Below are 18,580 nucleotides of genomic sequence, written 5' to 3' on the forward strand. Positions count from 1 at the left end.
GAGTGGAGAGCTGTAAGTAAACTTAGGGAGTCTGTGTATATAATACTGTTTGTGAGGTTCTCTTTTACTATTTGTTGAATGGCTACATAGATGGAGTAATATTCGGCAGTGAAGATTGATGCACACTGTGGAAGCCTTACTATTTGACTACAGTTCCCTTGTACCACTGCACTTCCAACATAAACATCTATTTTTCAGCCATATGTATAAGAACCTGTGCAAGTACTCTATTTTTCCTCAAGTGCAAAAAATTCTTGCATTATATGCTGTTGTGAAGTTCTGAAATGTGTAACAGTGAAATCACACGATTTCAGGGAAATTGTACCATGGCGGCAGTGGATCTCGCATTCCAGCAATGCCAGGAAATGTCTAGTACATCGAGATTTTAGCACATCTCTTCAAAACGCAAGAGAAGTGGCCTGGTACTTTGCGGTTTGTTATTAAACGGTATTCTGGATGGGCACTTTGTGACTATTTGGTGACAGATGTGCTTAGGTAGTGAACGAATTTTTAGAATGTAGGAACAGTGAGCATCGTTCTTCTGTCTGTAAGTGATGGTGCATTCGTTTCTACACACAGACTGTTTATGGGCGATGTCATGTATGCACCAGTGGAAAGACGCAAACCTAAATTATGTACCGGATCCAGTCGTTTAAGATACCATGGTCTCACTGAGCATAAACTACACATCCATAATCTAAGGCAGAGCGTACCACAGAGCGATAAATTTGCAGAAGATAAGTCCTATCAGAACCCCAGGGTTTTCGGGAAAGTACTCTGAGTATACTCAGGGAGACGCTTTCTTTTCCAATGCATTAATGTGAGGCAGGAAAGTGAGCCTTCTGTCAAATGTTATACCTAGAAATTTATGTTCATTTTTCGCAGGCAACTCTATTTCGTTCAAGTCTAGGGTGGGATCTGTATGTATGCCATGTTTGAGTGAGGAAAAAATTGCCACCGACTTCTGTGGAGAAAACCGGAAACCATTTCTGTCCACCCATGTCGCCAGTTTATTTATTGTTAATTCTATTTGTCTTTCACATGTTAATACATTTGAGGATCTACAAGCTATTTGAAGGTCGTCTACATAGACAGAGTACATAACAGACCTTGGGATTATTTTACTAAGAGAGTTCATTTTCGCAACAAAGAGAGTAGTGCTTAAAACACACCCCTGAGGTACTCCATTTTCCTGGATGAAATTCTTCGAAAGGGTTGTACCTAGGCACACATGGAATGAATGATTGAATAAGAAGGCTTTTAAGCAATTCAACATTCTGCCTCGGATGCCCAGCTCGGCAAGGTCATTAAGAATTCCGAACCTCTAGGCCGTGTCGTACGCGCCATCCAAATCAAAACACACAGCAAGACAGTGTTGCTTATGAAAAAAAGCCTCTCGGACGGTATTTTCAGGATGAACTATGTGATCTGCAGTGGAGCATTCCTTTTGAAAACCGCACTGGTGGCTGTCAAGAAGTTCACAGGATTTAAGGACAAAAGTTATTCTTATATTTACCGCACTTTCAAAGAATTTGGCTAGGCAGCTGGTAAGGGCTATGGGTATATCTATAACTGCTAGGAGATGCTGGTGGCTTCCCGGGTTTAAGGAATGGTACAATATTTGCTTTTTTCCAGGCTTCGGGTATTTTCCCTGATACCCATACTTTGTTAAACAATCTTAAAAGCGCCTCAACAGCAGGCTGGGAAAGATTGGCCAACATTTCATAGTGTATTTGGTAAGGCCTTGGAGCAGTTTTTTTGCTGGCAGACAGTACTCTAGTGATTTCCTGGAGAGTAAATAATCTATTCTATTGTTCGTTAGCACCTCCACTTGTTGGGAGTCTGTTTTTCGGCCATATTTTTGTATTTCAGAAATGAGTGGGTATATTGTCACGAACTAGAGACTGCAGCGAAGTGCTCCCCTAATATGTCTACCTGTTGCCTTATATTTGTTTCTGTACCAGGTGTTATCAAAAGCGGAATTGTGTACGGTGAGAAGTTGCCATTTAATTATTGAACCTGCTCCCACATTTTTTAGATGTGATTTGACTGTTTATGGATGACATGTAGCTGTGCCATGATGCTTTCTTGGCACTATGACGGACATACCAAGCTTTAGCTCGTGCCTTTTTAAAGTTTACGAGGTTCTCCTTTGTCGGATACCTGCGAAATGTACCCCAAGCTCTATTTTGTTGTTTGTTAGCTAGCATGCATTCTTTCGTCCACCACACATTGTTTTTGCCACACCACTCCTGAAGACTGAAGAAAAGCTAACTGTGCAGCAGCAATTATATAATTTGTGAACTTTTCGTTTATCTCATTGATGCCGCGATTTCCTAAAACTATAATTTCTAAATTGGCTTGTGTTCTAAATAGTTGTCATTTCGCTAAATGCAGCTTCCAACGTCACGGTTTAGTTGGGATGTTTTTTGGTGGAGACATTAAACTTATTAATACAGGAAGGGGATCACTACCATGAGGGTTATCAATGACATTCCATTTAAAATCATTAAAAACAGATGAACTAAAGGACAAATCTAAATAGCTCATATTTCCTGAGGCTGGAGAACAATATGTGGCCTTTTCCGTGTTTAAAAGACATAATATTTGTGAGAATAAAACCTTCAATTGTTTGCCCCCTAGAGTCGCAGCGCTCGCTTCCCCAAAAAAGGGAGTGAGCGTTAAAACCCCCAACTACCAGATATGGCTCTGGAAGTTGATCTATCAGTTCTTGTAGATCATGGACTATGAATGTAAAATGTGGAGGAATGAATACAGAACAGATTGTTAGTGTTTTGTAGCTGACGATGCTGACTGCAACCGCCTCAAGTTTCGTTTTGAGTTTGATTTCTTGAGCAGGGACGCCGCTTTTAACGACAATCGCGACGCCTCCCGAAAGTCGATTTGCCTGCTGCGATCATGTCTACAAATTTTATGTTTCAGGATATGCACATGTTGTGGACCAATATTGGTCTCCTGAAGACATAAAACTATGGGTAACATTGACCCTAAAATGTGTGTTATGTCACTGTAATTCCACATAAGTCCTCTACAGTTCCACTGAATTAAAAAAGCCACGTTTATGTTTTTGAGATGGAATGAAAGGGGATTTACTTATGTGGTGGGCCCGTTATGAGGGCTCTGTATTTTTTTCGCTCAAGAGAGCTGTTCCGCCGCTGCAAAGCGGGCGGATTGGGGTTTACATCCATCACCTCGCCAGAGGTGCTGGAGGACCGCGGAGAAGCCACGATTGTGTTAGTTCCAGGCCTCCCCCGACGGGGGAAGGTCCTGCGGGATGCCGGCCCATGGACCAGCGCTACCTGCTTTGGCAATGGCAGAGCAGCCTGGAGGTGGATGCCTGGGGCATAGACTCTGTGAAAGCTGCCTCAGCAGGTGCCAGAGTGCTGTGTGGCGGTACGCCCCTGTGCACCACATCAGCAAAGTTGGGTTTAGCTGTCAAGGAGAATGTATTAGTGGGGGCAAACTGCCTCCTCACTTCTTTAAACGAAAGAACCTGCGCAACGCTTCGCATTTTGCGCAGCGTAGTGCTGCGTCACATTCCTCACAATGGGAGTCCTCCGAAGTGCATTTCACTCAAGGTTTTCGATCGCGGCAACTTTGTGAGCCGTGGCCAAACTTCTGACAATTGGAACATCGACGAGGAGTGTGTATGTAGTGGCTGACGTTGGCCCTCAGGTACCCAACTTCGATAGTTTCCGGCAATGTGGTGGTGTTAAATGTAATTACCATGTGTTTAGAATCTATCTCTTTGTTGTACTAGCGAATTTTGGTTCTGTGAACGTCAGTTACATTTTGGTCAGATAGTCCTTGAAGCATTTTGGCTTCTGTCTGATGGATCAAGTCGGTTTCAGAGATTACGACTCGGATTGTCTTCAGAGGTCGGTGGGGAGTCACGGAGACAGAGATGCCCCCTATAGACGCAATGTTTGAGAGTTTGGAACACTGGATTTTGTCACGCAATTCAAGCAGTAAGTCACCGCGGGCCATTCTTGAGACCCTATAGCCAGGGCCCAAGGTATCGGTTAAGCATTTAGAGACAAGGAATGGAGATATTATTCTGGTCTGTCTTTCATCACTTTGACTGGGGATAACGTGAAACTTCGTGAATGTTTGTCTCTTTTTCGAGAAAAAATCTGCTGCTTCGTTCCGCCCCCTTTTGAGAGAGCGATCATGTTTGGAAAGGAGTGGAGCCATAAAAAAAAAATGAGTTTTTCATACATGGTGCCAGCCACCCACCATGGAGCCCAATTAGGGGACAGGACAGGAACTAACAAGCAAGGCCTGCCCACGCCAGCTGTGCACCCAACTATAACCGAACATGATGCAACTGAGGGTGGTTGGCCACACAAGGTTAACCCTCGCCGCCAGGACAAAAGGAAAACCGAAGGAGTAGGAGACAGGATAGTTGTGAGAAAGAAGATAGGAAAGTAAAAGATAGAGGGGAGGATAGGAAAAAGCGACTGCCAATTTCCCTTGGTCGGGTCAGGCCGGAGGTGCCGTCTACAGGAAGCTGGGGCCTAAGTGGCGTGTTGCCTCCACCGAGGGGCCTTAAAGGTCCAAATGCTCGGCATCGGCTCAACCACCAAAATCCCCTTTTCCCCGGACACGGCGACGCTGCGCGTGGTGAAGCGCGGGTTCTCGGGTCCGTGGTGATGCACTGTTCACCATCACCCCCCCCCCTTGCGGGGATGTCCCTGCGGATGCTCAGGAACCCGTGGTGTCACCACTCACCAACATCTGCACGCTGCAGACACCCCACTGCAGGGTGGATCTTTTATAAATTTTTTGGATGATTCCAAATAGAATCATTGGAATTTATAGGGTGCGAAATGCTTAATTTTGTGATTTCTTTGAAATTTTCAATAAATATCAGCTGTTTTGAAACTACGCTAGTCCCTACTTGAGTAGAGGATGCTACAGTTTTTACCAAGAATATACAAGAATGACACGACATATAGCTTCTACCTCTGTTATTCTCTCATTGTTTGTGGCCCTATATAAGCGAAATTCTTGAGTTGGTTGAAGAAGTCGGCGAGGAGCTGATGGAACCAGGCAACGACAAGCCACCGTGGGTTCGAGTCGGCAAGCTGCTGAAAAAGACCAGGCGTCCACATCGAAAAGGTTCCGAAAAGAACCAGGCGACAGTGTCAAGTCAGTCAAACGAGGCAGAAGTCAGCGAGCTGCTGAGAGATCCAGTGCTCAAGTCGTCCGCATCGAGGTGCCTGTCGTCATAACTGAGGACGACAAGATCACCGGGGCAAAGGTAGGAGACCAGTAAGGTAGGAGACCTTTCCGCTTTCTCCGAATTCACCATGTCGGTGTAGTGGTTAGTGCTAGACACGATAGCACGGAAAGCGGAGATGGCTGCCATATGGTATGATCGGGAGTGCTTGATGCAACGCGCTGAGCAGGAGGAGGCAGAAAAACTGAGTGATATTAAAAATTTGAAACTCCAAATCGAGCTGGAAAAGAGAAAATTTGCACAGATGCAGTTGAAATTAGGGCAGGGGGCGAAAGTCAATAGCGAGGTCTTATTCGCAGCAGTTCAATGTTTTAACTGCATGAAATTTGGGCATTCGATGATTGACTGTCCGAAAAAGCAAGAACAAGATGTTCCTGCGGTGAGGGGAGATGTGTGCGAACTAGTAGCTTGTGTGCGAACTAGTAGGTGTACGCCCAAGTGTGAGCTCTGTGGGGGAGAGCATATCACGGCTGCCAAGGAGTGCCAGCAGCGGTTCCGTACCCCATACGTGGTCCGGCACCGCCATTTTGAGCGGGCTATGGCGGATATCAAGGCGGAGGATGAAGAGAATGGAGGCTTCAGATACACCGAAAGCTAGTTCCCAACGTTGGGGAAGACGCTGGAGGCTGGGCAAGGACAGAATCGTGGGTGTCGACACTTAACATCAAGATCAAGGAGACCAGGAAGAGCATCTCGCAGGCGCTCCGGTGGCCGGTCTGGGAGCAGATCGGCGTCTAAGGTGCGCTTCGGAATGGACGGACAGTTGGGAACTGAGACTGCGCGTGGCCCCAATGGGACTGAGAGACAGGGTGTGCGCAAGAGTGGTGTGTTGCAGGGTCTACAAGGCGAGGGCCCCGATGAAGAGGCCAGTGGTACTACCTGGGCGGAGCGCACAAGTGCTCGAGTGGAGATGCCTAGTTTGGTAAAGCCAGAGTATAGCAAGAATGAGGCGAGATTCAAGAGGCTAGAGCAGGAAAACACAGAGTTGAGAGAACTGGTGAGGTCACTTAAGGCAGAAATCTCGGCACTTAAGGGTGTGGTAGACCCTGAACCGGCGGAGAGGGCAATGCTTGAGCCCATAGAGAACATGGATTTTGCTGATGTAGGTGAGGCTAGTGGGTCGCGCCCCTCAAAGAGGAAGGCTTTGACACATGAGGCGGAGCCCGCGTCGAGGAAGCTGAGATCTGAGGTGACGGAGATGTTGTCGAGTGTTGTGGATAGTGTCAAGCAGGTCAACGATGGTCTGGCGCAGCTGAAAACGCGTCTCACAGAGTCGCTCTGCTTGATCAATGGGAGGTTCAAGGAGCTGCAATGTAGAATAGAGGTGTTCGAAAACAAGTCCAGTCTGAGTGCCTCTACCCTTCTTAGGTCGGGATCTCAGTCAGCTTGTTCCTCGACGGGGCAGTCTCAGGTTCAGCAAGATGCCTCGCAGCAACTGCTTCAATATGGCGCGACAAAATGAGACTTTTTGTGTGTGGCAATGTAACTGTGGGGGGTATGCTAGTAAATGGGCGCCTCTACAGCAGTATATTTGCGCGTGTAAGGGTACGCCGCAGGCTATTCTACTGCAGGAGACAATAACGGCAGAATTTTCTGTGACGGGCTACCGAACCGTTTTCGGGGGATCTAAATCTCGGGGGACCTGCATTCTATTGGATAGCAAACAGACGCACTTGGTCCATGATCTTAAGATACATTTCAGTTCCCTGGAATATGTCATGATTGAGGTGATTCCTAACCGGGTGAATAAGAAAAGCGTGTTTATTCTGAACGTGTATAGTGCCCCGAGGGAAAGGGTGCAGAAATTCAAGCTGCTTCTGCAGAGGGCTTCTAAGCATGGCAAGGACCATCCGCTGATCGTGGCCGGGGACTTTACTGCTCCGTATCACGTGTGGGGGTACAAACATGACACAGTTAAAGGGAGAGACCTCTGGCACAATGCTGCGGAGTTTGACCTTACGCTGGTCACTGACCCTGCCTTTCCGACACGTATAGGGACGTCGACGTGCAGGGATACTACCCCTGAGCTCTGCTTTGTAAAGAACGCCGCCAAGCCTAGTTGGTGCAATCTTGCCGAAGACCTAGGTAGTGATCATTATATTAACCAAGTCGTTTTTGAGGTTGAGGGTAGGCTCCCTAGGACGTTAACGTTTATAGACTGGGATAAGTTTCGGATGATCCGGGAGGAGAGAGGAAAAAGGGGAAGGAATTCGAAGGCCCGTACCGGACGTCCCTGGAGGATTGGGTCACCCAGGTGAGGGAGGATGTAAAGGAGGCTACGAAGGAGTTCACTATGGATTTGGAGGTGGATAGTGTTGACAGCACGCTGGCCCATCTGATTGAAGCCAAGTGGTCTGTGCTGGCTAGGTGGAAGGGGCAGCGGCTTAATCGCAGGCTGCGTAAAAAGATTTCCGAGCTGAATAAGCTGATTGAGGAGCACTCTAAGCTTTTGTCTAGGCAACAGTGGGATGAGGTATGCAACTCGGCGGAGAAGCAGGTATGCAACAGGAGGTCGTGGGGCTTGCTTAAGCATTTGCTGAACGACTCCAATACGAGAGTTAGTAAGGGGCACGTCCTTGCTAGAGCCGTGCACGAAGCAGTGGGGTCTGCCTCGCAGGAGGAGCTGGTTGAGAGGCTGGCCAAAAAATACCGTCCTGTTGCGGACCCGGATGCTCTTCTGACAGAACATGCCTACACTGGAGAGGAAACTTTTCCCTAGATGAGGCCTTTTCTGTGGAAGAGATACGCACGGTTTTGCATAACCTTAACAGTAAGTCGGCTCCCGGACCGGACGGCATTTCGAACAAGCTTTTGAAAAACCTGGATGATAGGTCGATCAAGTACCCTACCGGGGAGGGTAACGCTATGTGGAGAGATGGGGTGGTTCCGGAGCAGTGGAAGACAGCTCTCGCGGTGCTCATTCCCAAGGCTGGCAAAGCCCCGAGCATTGATAACTTAAGGCGTATTTCGCTCACTTCCTGTGTGGGCAAGGTGGCTGAGCATGCGGTGCTTAATCGGCTTACAAGGTACCTTGAGGAGAACGAGGTCTACCCCCACACTATGATTGTTTTTCTGTCCGGGCTGTCGACTCAAGACGCAATGAAGCTCATCAAGCATCAGGTCATTGACGGAGATGGAAGGGGCGTTAAGGCCATCCTAGGCCTGGACCTGAAGGCCTTTGACAGCGTTCGGCACTCTTATATTCTAAAGTCCATTTCGGATCATGGCCTCGGAGTGCGCTTTCATGACTACGTCAGGTCCTTCCTGTCATGCAGGAAGGCCACCTTGAGGGTTGCGGAGCTGGAGTCAAAGACGTTAAACCTTGGAGACAGAGACACTCCTCAGGGTGCCGTCATCTTGCCCACATTGTTCAATCTGGCCATGGTCGGGTTGGCCAAGAAGCTCTTGGAGATTGAGGGGATTAAGCACACAATGTATGCCGATGACGTGACCATATGGTGTCCCGGGGGTAGTGAGGGCTATATCGAGTGTGTTCTGCAGGAGGCAGTAGATGTAATCGAGACTTATTTGGACCCGACGGGATTAAGGTGCTCCCCCTCCAAGTCGGAGCTGTTGCTGTACAGTCCCACTAGAAGGGCACCCAAGCCAAGGGGATGGATCCCCGTGGACAAGCTGAGCATTCAGCTTTGCACAAGAAATGGCAATCTCATCCCAAGGGTAGATAAGATCAGGGTTTTGGGGATGCTGATTGAGTCGAGCGGCGCCAACACGCCGACGATCCAGAAGATCATTGCCAAGACAGAAAATGCGGTACGCCTAGTGAAGAGGGTGGCCAACAGGCAGACAGGGTTGAAGGAGGATAGTCTGATTAGGCTTATGCACGCATTTGTATTGTGCCACTTTACTTATGTGGCGGCCATGCACAAGTGGAAACCATCAGAGAAGGAGAAGCTTGACATGCAGATTAGGAAGATCACCAAGAAAGTGTTGGGAGTGCCGATGTGCACCAGCAACGACCGGCTTCTCTAGCTGGGAATTCATAATACCTTGGATGAGATAGCGGAGGCTCAGGAGAGGACGCAGATGGTGCGTCTCTCTATGACTAGCGCCGGTCAGCAGATTCTGAGACAGTTAGGTGTTCCTCAGGAGAAGATTTCGCAGCTTCACGTCGGTATTCCCTTGAAGGTCCGTCAGCAGTATCATGTCAAGCCTGTTCCCAGGAACATGCATCTGGAGCGAAATGTGGGTAGAAGAAAGGCCAGGGGGGCTTGTTTGCTGACTCATCCGTGATGAGAATCAGAAGGCTGGCTTCTTCGATGCTTCATTTAACGAGGAGAGGAAGGTGTTTGCCATAGTTGTCGTGGAAAATGAGGGCAGTGTCGTGAACGCTGCTACCGTTCGGACTGATAGGCCAGAGGTCGCGGAGCAAGCGGCTATTGCTCTCGCCCTGGTTGACAGGCAGATGCCTTTTGTATACAGTGATTCAAAGTCGGCCATTAGAGCCTTTGAGAAGGGCTCAGTGGCTAAAGTTGCTTTTAAGATTATGCAGACCTGTGAGATCTCTCAACACTACTTATGTTGGTTTCCTGCTCACCTTGGGATGATTGAGGGAGCCCCTCTGAATCTCAATGAATCCGCTCATGAGGCAGCGCAAGATCTTACCCTCCGCTCTGCCCCGCGCCACGGCGTGGTGGTACTCCCCGAGAACAGAGACTCCCCTTCCACATACAATGAGATCACGAAGTATTACCTTCTTAATCGCAGGGTTTATGGTTTGCCGCATCCTAAACTAAACAGGGCTCAGGCACTTACATTACGCCTACTACAGACTGCTACTTATCCTTGCCCACGGAGGTTGAACATGTTTTATCCTGAGACGTATGCGGAGCCTTATTGCCAGGATTATGGTGATTTAGCCACGCTCGAACACATGCTCTGATCTTGCGCAAGAATTGAAGACTCGGCGATCAAGGACGCGTCCAAGTGGGAGGCTGCATTTCGCAGCCCGGAACTGGATGAACAATTCTGGGCTGTCCGGCAGGCTCACGACGCGGCCGTGAGGCTTGGACTTCCGGTCCCGACATGGGAGCTGCCCGCTTAGTGGTTACTTATCACTACTTGCAGAACCCAATAAAGTTTTCTATCTATCCATCACCTTTCCCAAATGTTTAATCAGCACTCTTTCCCCAATCTTTGATTACTTGGCGGAAGCCTTATTTTCCTTTCCCTAACCACTGATTGGTGAGGTGTGTCGCTTGTAATCTTATTGGTGGCTGTCCCCGCTAAGGGCGGAGACAGAGGGTTTAAAAACAAGCGCGCTGGGTTGAACGAAGGCTTAATTCGTCGTACCAACGGTTTAGTGGTGTTGTAAATAGTTTTATCCTTGCTTTGTTTCTTCTTGTTTTATTTATGTTCTAAATAAATAGTTTACCTTTTCCTTGCTCCAAGTAACGTGAATGTTTGCGAGTTAGAACCACTGGGTCATCACTAAACCCAGATTTCATCCTCAACAAGGTGTTTCCTCTCATCACCACCTGAAGGGGGAAACTCAACCGGCATCCTTTCTTTCCTTGGCACACGATGGCACATGTCTACATCGGAATCAGAAATGGGTTCACTTATGACGTCTCCTAGTTCGCTCAAGATTGAAGGTAGTTTCTATCGTCGCTGACCGGAACGCCTTTAATCTCAATGTTCCGGCTCCTTGAGTACTGTTCTTGGTTTGTCACTTGGTCTTCAAGGTCAGATAGTTGTTGTTTCAGTCCTTTGCATTCCTGTGATAGTGCGGCATTTTCTTTCTTCAGCACTGAGTTTTCCTTTTCTAATTTTGCACAGCGCTCAGCCATAGCATCAAACTGTTCCCTAAAGAAATCTACAGATTTTTTCAGGACTTAATATTCCTTTCGAAGCTCTTTCTCTAGTGCACTGCGCATATCTCGCATTTCCTGTTTAAAATCATTCAACAGTTTTGTCACTTAAGAAGGCATTTCAAATTAGCAGTTCAGCAAACAGTTGTACAGGGGCTTGGCAGCAGCGGCAGGGAAAAAATTAAAAATTGGCTACAACTGATTGCACAAACCTGTGTATAAGAAGCGCAGACTTAGTGAACCAGTCGGCACAGCCGCTGCTGCTGCCAAGTGAGGATCAGCTGCGAGGCCCAGTTTCTTTTGTAGTCGGCGCCTCTTTCAGGCAGCCAATCTTTGTCCACAGCTCGCAGGCGTCACACTGGAAGCCATGGCATTTTACAGATGAGCGGCGAAACGTGCGATAATCGAAGAGATGCAGCACGTGCAACGGTGATCCGCCGAAGATGCAGACCCAAAGCCACCGGGAAAGGCGGTAGTGTCCTGTGTATAAGATGTGCCGATTTAGTGAACGGGTTGGCACAGCCGCTGCTGCCAAGTGAGCAGCAGCGGTTTTACCTCGGTTTCTACCTGCTAATACTATTAAGCGTAATGCGAAGCACTCTTGGTACACAAGAGAAATCACTCAGCTCATACAGCACATTAGACGATTGCGTAAGCATCGCCATTCCAATAGAGAGAATTGCTCCTTCTTTAGTTCTTTAAAAAATACACTTAAGACAAAAATGGCAGAAGCTCTAAACTTTTATTTCAACAAAACTGGCAGCCTTTACAAGGAACAACCCAGCTAAATTTTGGAAGTCGGTACTTCCGCAATCCCAAAATCTGTCTGCATTTATCATCAATGGTGAGTCCCAGCTGTGCTGATTCCTTTCGCATAGCTGAAGCTTTCAATAACCACTTCCATTCGGTTTTCACTAGCGATGACGGAACCGCTCCTGAAGAATTTGCTTCCAATACTGCGCTTGCCCATTTTCCTAGCATTGATACAAATGTTGCTGCTGTGCATAATCTGTTATCAAACTTGGATGCAAGCAAAAGTGCCTGGGCCTGGTGGTGTGCTCATCAGATTCCTGAAACGGTAGTCCTAATGGATTTCTTGCTATTTAACCGTACTGTTTAGAAAATCGCTAGAGTCTGTCACTCTGGAAAAATGCGAAAATTATTCCAGTGCACAAGGATGGTAACAGGCTCCTGGTCACCCATTACAAGCCAATTTTTTTAACATCCACAACGTGAAACCTCTTAGAGCCCATCGTTTATAAATACATTGTACAATATTTCAAGAGCATAACATATTGTCGAAAGCACAGCATGGCTTTCGCACTAGTTTTTCCACTGTGTCACAACTCATCGAGTTCACGCATGATACCGATGCAACACTTAATGCATGGAAACAGATTGATGCCATTTTTATAGATTATGCAAAAGCATTTGATACCATATGTCATCAAAAGATATTAATTAAGCTGAAGACGTTCATTAATGATTCTAAACTTTTGGGCTGGCTAACTGATTACTTGCACTCACGCCTGAAGTTCGTTTCCTAAAACCAATCGAATTCATTTAGCGTAAGGGTAACTTCTGGGGTGCCTCAAGGGTCTGTTTTATGGTAACTTTTATTTGTTGCCTACATCACTGATGTTATTACAGCTATTGGCAACTTTCTGGTAAAAATTCGATTATATGCCACCGACTGCATCCATTATTCTATTATCTCCGCAATTATTCATCAAGAGAAGCTAAGTAATGTATTTTCAATGTTCTGCGACTGGAGTGAGAAGCGGCAGATATCGATTATTTCAAAAGAACTTGTTCCATGACATTTACAAAAAACACAGAACACCTAAGTACATCTATAATGACAAATGCAATAGCCTAACACAGGTAAATGAGTTTAAATATCTTGGAGTAACGTTTACACGTAATCTGAGGCGGCACAGTCATTTAGAAATAATCTGCGCAAAAGCACAGAGAAAACTTGGTTTTCTGAAACGCAGCTTGAAAGTGTCCCCAAATGAGTGCAAGATTGCAGCGTATAAATCTTTCGTTAGAGCACTTCTTGAATATGCTTCTGCCATTTGGTCACCATATCATCTACACGATATGAAACTACTCGAGTCTGTTAAAAAAAAGTAATCAGATTTATTTATCGCCGTTATGACAGCAATTTCTCGCCCTCGACACATGCCACTATCTTATCGCCCCCCTCTCTTGCTGACAGGCGCATGCACCAATTCAGTTCTCGAATCTTTCTGCGCCACGCACGCAACGCAGAAGCCCGCTCAACTTAGTTCCATTGCAGGCATAAATTGATTCTTACGAGTACTCATTTGTTTTTGCTCGCTAGAGAAATGTGGAATTTACTCGATGGTTCCTTTCGTGCATTGTCACATGACGAATTTACCAATCAACTACAAAATCATATGTGATAGTGTGTTTATTTTCTTTGCTTTTGCACACTTGTTGCTATATTGTGATCATTGTTTGTGTATGTACCCACTCCTGTAATGTCTTGGTTAGGTCCTCACTGCTGTAGCAGAAGGCCCTATTGACACAGCTGCCCAAATATATGCAATGGAGACAGGTTGCAACATTCAAAACCATGAGCAGCATTAAAAAGCAGGCTGAACACTAAGCTCGGGTGTGACCATGCATGGCAGCATTGTTCACGACTCGGCCAAAATCAGACTCGTGCATGCTCATTCAGCATAAAACTGAGAGGGTTGTGCTATCCACCACAGATTGTGATTAAAGTGGGGCCAGTATGTGGGCCACTCTTATGGAGCATAGCATGCAAACAACCCGACATCAAAAACCTTGCTCAGGGATGTCATACACGAAGCTCTAAATTCATTCTGGCAAAGAAAGATTTTTTTTACTACCTCATGAGAACATTTCACAGCTGTCCACTCAAAAATCATTATGCTCTCAAATATAAAGTGTTGCAGAGGGCCATTTAAATATAAGCCTCGTGCCAGCAAGCTGGACACAGAAAGCTTCCAGGGAGGGCCATGTACTAAAAATTTTCAGTGAGCTTTAGTTTAAAGGCAGTGCTGTACATTCCTCCATAGTATCATTTTCCTGCACTCTGCGATTTCACTCTTACACAGTTCCGTAAAAAACAAACCCCACAGTAACATATAACACAAGAATTTCTGGCGCTTGAGCAAAAATAGAGTACTTTCCCACCTTTTTATACAGATGGCTCAAAAACATATTTACGTTGAAAGCACAGTAATAAAAGGCAATTGGAATGAAATAGGCTTCCACAGTGTGCATCAAAATTCACTGCCGAATGTTATGCCGTCTGTATAGCCATTGAACAAATAGTACACGAGAACCTCTCAAACAATATTATTTACACAGACTCCTTAAGTTTACTTACTGCTCTCCACTCCAGAAATGCAATCACTCCTATGATTGGTGACATCATATACAACAGCATTGTAACAGCCACAGCTCTAGGACAAAACAAACTGTGATGGGTCCAGAGTCATATCGGAATAAAAGGAAACAAGAGAGCAGATTCGTGCGCTGCTCAATCTTGTGGCAAGGAAATAAAAAAAGTAAATATGTCCTTTAAGGATTGCATTAATTTAGTACAAAGGAAATTAATGAAAAAATGGCAGACAGCTTGGAACAATGAAGTAAACAAAAAACTGCAGTTGGTAAAGCCAGTTCTATGTGTGCTGCTCAATCTCGTGGCAATGAAATAAAAAAGTAAAATCCTTTAAGAACTGCATTAAATTAGTAGAAATGATATTAAGTAAAAAACGGTAGACAGCTTGGAACAATGAAGTAAACAACAAACTGCACTTGGTAAATCCAGTTCTAGGTGCGCTACTTAATCTCATGGCAAGGAAATAAAAAACTAACATCTTTTAAGGACTGCATTAAATTAGTACAAAGGATATTAAGTAAAAAATAGCAGAGAGCTTGGAACAATGAAGTAAACAACAAACTGCACTTTGTAAAGCCAGTTCTAGGTGTGCTACTTAATCTCATGGCAAGGAAATAAAAACAGTAATATCCTTTAAGGATTGCATTAAATTAGTACAAAGGATATTAAGTAAAAAACGGCAGAAAGCTTGGAACAATGAAGTAAACTACAAACTGCAATTGGTAAAGCCAGTTCTAGGTGTGTTGCTCAATCTCGTGGCAAGGAAATAAAAAAGTAATATCCCTTAATGACTGCGTTAAATTAGCACAAAGGATATTAAGTAAAAATGGCAGACAGCTTGGAACAATGAAGTAAACAACAAACTGCACTTGGTAAAGCCAGTTCTAGGTGTGCTGCTCAATCTCGTGGCAAGGAAATAAAAAAAGTAAAATTCCTTAAGGACTGCATTAAATTAGCACAAAGGATATTAGGTAAAAAATGGCAGACAGCTTGGAACAATGAAGTAATCAACAAACTGCAGTTGGTAAAGCCAGTTCCAGGTGTGCTGCTCAATATCGTGTCAAGGAAATAAAAAAAGTAATATCTTTTAAGGATTGCATTAAATTAGTACAAAAGATATTAAGTAAAAAATGGCAGACAGCTTGAAACAATGAAGTAAACAACAAACTGCACTTGGTAAAGCCAGTTCTAGGTGTGCTGCTCAATCTCGTGGCAAGGAAATAAAAAAGTAATATCCCTTAAGGACTGCATTAAATTCGCACAAAGGATATTAAGTAAAAAATGGCAGACAGCTTGGAACAATGAAGTAAACAACAAACTGCAGTTGGTAAAGCCAGTTCCAGGTGTGCTGCTCAATATCGTGGCAAGGGAATAAAAAAAAGTAATATCCTTTAAGGATTGCATTAGATTAGTACAAAAGATATTAAGTAAAAAATGGCAGACAGCTTGGAACAACGATATAAACAACAAACTGCAGTTTGTAAAGCCAGTTCCACGTGTGCTGCTCAATCTCGTGGCAAAGAAATAAAAAAGTAATATCCTTTAAGGACTGCATTAAATTAGTACAAAGGATAATAATAAAAATTGGCAGACAGCTTGGAACAATGAAGTAAACAACAAACTGCAGTTGGTAAAGCCAGTTCCAGGTGTGCTGTCAATCTCGTGGCAAGGAAATAAAAAAGTAATATCCCTTAAGGACTGCATTAAATTCACACAAAGGATATTAAGTAAAAAATGGCAGACAGCTTGGAACAACGAAGTAAACAACAAACTGCAGTTGGTAAAGCCAGTTCCAGGTGTGCTGCTCAATATCGTGGCAAGGGAATAAAAAAAGTAATATCCTTTAAGGATTGCATTAGATTAGTACAAAAGATATTAAGTAAAAAATGGCAGACGGCTTGGAACAACGATGTAAACAACAAACTGCAGTTTGTAAAGCCAGTTCCACGTGTGCTGCTCAACCTCGTGGCAAGGAAATAAAAAAGTAATATCCTTTAAGGACTGCATTAAATTAGTACAAAGGATATTAATAAAAATTGGCAGACCGCTTGGAACAATGAAGTAAACAACAAACTGCAGTTGGTAAAGCCAGTTCCAGGTGTGCTGTCAATCTCGTGGCACGGAAATAAAAAAGTAATATCCCTTAAGGACTGCATTAAATTCGCACAAAGGATATTAAGTAAAAAATGGCAGACAGCTTGGAACAATGAAGTAAACAACAAACTGCAGTTGGTAAAGCCAGTTCCAGGTGTGCTGCTCAATATCGTGGCAAGAGAATAAAAAAAGTAATATCCTTTAAGGATTGCATTAGATTAGTACAAAAGATATTAAGTAAAAAATGGCAGACAGCTTGGAACAACGATGTAAACAACAAACTGCAGTTTGTAAAGCCAGTTCTAGGTGAATGGAGGCCATGTTGGCACCAGGAGCGTTTCATTGAATTTATTTTGTCGTCTCCATATAGGCCACATGCACATCACACACAATTTTTTTATTGACAAGTGAGCCGCCGCGGTGGCTGAGTGGTTACGGCGCTCGGCTGCCGGCCCGAAAGACGTGGGTTCGATCGCACTGTAATAAGTGAAAGTTCCTTCCTGCGCTTACCACAGTTGCAATAAGTGCCTTCGCTGAATGCTACTTGATTATGGCCGTGCAAGGCCGGACTGTTTCGTTCGAACGACAGAGCGGGGATGGCGCGGAGACGACGCGGCAAAGAGCGATAACTGGAAGGAGCCGAATGTCTCGCACGAACGCTTCCGACGTCTCCCGTGCATGAACAACGGCCAGAAACCAAGCGCCACTCGCACTGGAGTCTCTTTAGGCCGGCTGCTTCGCGTGGTTTGAAACGCATGCGCGGAGACACGTAAACAAGGGCGCGGAGAAAAATGTGTGCCCAGCTCGTTTCCGGCTATAAAAAATGTCACGTGACGGTCCTTTTTTAATTTTCTCTTCCTCCATGCCATGGACAAATTCGTTGCCATCTACTTTTCATTGCAACATATCATTTGCGCAAATTTGTATTTCTGCAGTCGTAATCATGCTTTCGGGCGCAGCCAAGTGCGCCTTGCTGTCTTCCCGACATTGCCACGGTGAATGAAGCGCCCACTGATCTCCACTAGGGGGCTGGATGCCGCATCGGGCGCCCGAAAGTGAAGCCACCGGAAGTCGGGTGGCATGTCCCAGAAGTCAGCCTGTGGCAGTGCACGAAATCGGACCTCAGCACGGTTTTTCAGTTTTAGTTTTCGTTTTCCACTTAGCGTTTTGTCTTTTCGACGTTCTCGTCTTTTTTCATGACAATGCCTACCTGTTGCGCCGTCAACTGCATGAAGAGAGCAGCAAACTTTTCGGGAAAGACGTTTCAAAAATAAGGGTCCATTGCATCGCTATGGGACGACACTGGCAGACGACAGAACGTCGTTACACACAAACCGTCGTCTCGTACGTACGGAGCATCGTCTGCTCAGCTCTGTGTCGTCCCGTTGAGCTTGCGTCGCCAGCTCTGCTCTTTGTTGTGATGCACGTTGTCGCGCTCTAACGCCAAGGTATACCATCAGTGGGGGATAAATTTAAGAAAGAATAGGTGGAAACCCTCATTAGGGCAGCCAATGTTGCAGTCACCATTTTACCGAATTATGTTTAGACCGAATAACCTGAGCTAGGGCGAGGCCACTACCTGCTGAGGTGCCGACGGTGTTCTGCTGTTTCACATTAGCGCGTCCAAAATGTATATGGTACTGCTTTTTTCACGGTGTGTATCAAGTACAGTTTCGTACTGTAGCAAATTATGCCTTAATGGGATTTTATTTTTGATACTTGGTGCAGTTGACTTCTAACAGCGCTTGTCACATGCGCTGCTGCATTCGTCTTTCTCTTCAGTCGTTTATCGCGCTGTGTAGATGAAACATGGCTGTGCTATGGAGTTGGCTTGAAAGCACGTCTGGAAGGTAACTGACAACCTAAAGCGATAAACATGAACCGCCATCAATGAGAAGAGACATCCTCCGCCACAAACCCGAAACTGAAACTGCGGCAACTGTATAACGAGTGGCTCTTCGAATGGATTTCCGCGCCATCATTCGCCTGTTCTTT

The sequence above is a fragment of the Amblyomma americanum genome, chromosome 1 (assembly GCF_052857255.1).
Source record: "Amblyomma americanum isolate KBUSLIRL-KWMA chromosome 1, ASM5285725v1, whole genome shotgun sequence".
Lineage (NCBI taxonomy): Eukaryota > Metazoa > Arthropoda > Arachnida > Ixodida > Ixodidae > Amblyomma > Amblyomma americanum.